The sequence below is a fragment of the Octodon degus genome, unplaced genomic scaffold, assembly GCF_000260255.1.
Source record: "Octodon degus isolate 3935 unplaced genomic scaffold, OctDeg1.0 scaffold00144, whole genome shotgun sequence".
Classification (NCBI taxonomy): Eukaryota; Metazoa; Chordata; class Mammalia; order Rodentia; family Octodontidae; genus Octodon; species Octodon degus.
The window spans coordinates 5,323,065-5,324,587 of NW_004524720.1; positions in this window are offsets into that span (position 1 = coordinate 5,323,065).

Consider the following 1,523-nt stretch of genomic DNA (forward strand, 5'->3'; position numbering starts at 1 on the left):
TTTTTTTTTTTTACCTAACTGAGCACCCTAATGCATGATCCAGCAAACGTGCCCCTTGGTATTCATGCAAATGAGTTTGAAACCTAGGTCCACATAAAGCTTGCCTTAGTCATAGTTGTCAAAATTTAAATGCAACACACATCCTCCAACATGTGATAAATATTCCAGACAGTGGACTAGTAGTCAATGATTTAAAAAATGAACTATTGAGTTGCAAATACCTAGAGGAACCTTATAAGTACTTTACTAAATGGAAGAGGTCAATCAGTAAAGCCTGTAGACTGTATGACTCCAAATCTAAGAAATTTTAGAAAAGGAAAAACCATTATGATAGTGAAATAATGAGAAATCACCAAGGAAGAGTCTAGTAGGTTGAAGGAGAGAGACAAGAGATGGCACATGAGGAGTTTTAGGGAAATGGGTCTAGTCACATTGCTGTAACTTTAGACACATGTCATACATTTTTCAAAACCCATAGATTACAGAACCCAAAGAAGAACTGCTAATGCAAACTATGAAATTCAACTAATGCATCATCATTGCCTCACTGGTTTCATGAAAGGAACATTCATTCAAGAAGTGAAGAGGAGAAATTAGAGGGAGAGGGAACAAAATAATAATGAAGGAATGAAGGAATACAGTTACCTTTTGAAGAGTATTTAAATTGTTCCCCTTGGCTTATTTCTGCACCATGAACACCAAATAACAATAATTTAATATTTATGAATGTATTTTGTAGAAGTACTATTTTATAAGACAAAAGCAAAGTAATTCAGTTTGGGGAGATCTAAAAGAAACTCCAGTAGACTGAGGAGGATATTTTCATGATTCAACAGTAACGTGTTATGTGCAAACTGCTTAATAAAAGGGAATCATAGCATGTGGTAATTCACAGAACTCAGAATCTAATCTAAGTTCAACACCTATTGCATTTCTAGCTCATTATTGGTCTCAACCCACAAAGAGCCCTAAGTCTTGGCTTCTACAAATGAGTTGCCTTCGATCTTCAGTATTTAATCAATTCAAAGGGATGTGCAGGGGCCTGGGAGATGGCTCAGTGGATTAAACACTTTCCTGGCAAGCGCAAGAGCCTGAGTTCAAACCTCGGTTCCACAAAAAAAAAAAAAAAATTGAATCCCTTGTCTAATTTTATCCTTTTCATTTGAGATATTATTTTAGGTCCCAACATCTTGTTTTGCGTTTGAACTCCAGTCATGCCGCTTTAAAATATATTCCGTGTTGGAAAAAAAAAAAAAAAAAAAAAAGGGATGTGCATTTTCCTTTTTTTCCCATAATTTTATTAATAAACAAATAGCAATGAGACATTTTCAAATCAAATTGGTAGGACAGTTTCAATAATCAACACATTGCATACACTCTTCACAGTGGTTAATTGCTGTACAAGATGTGGACATGATATCCTATCTACAACCACCATCAGAACAAATCCTTCTATTCATTAAGAGAATGTAACTATATATCTAACCTAACCACTTGGAATACACAGATACAAAATGGACATT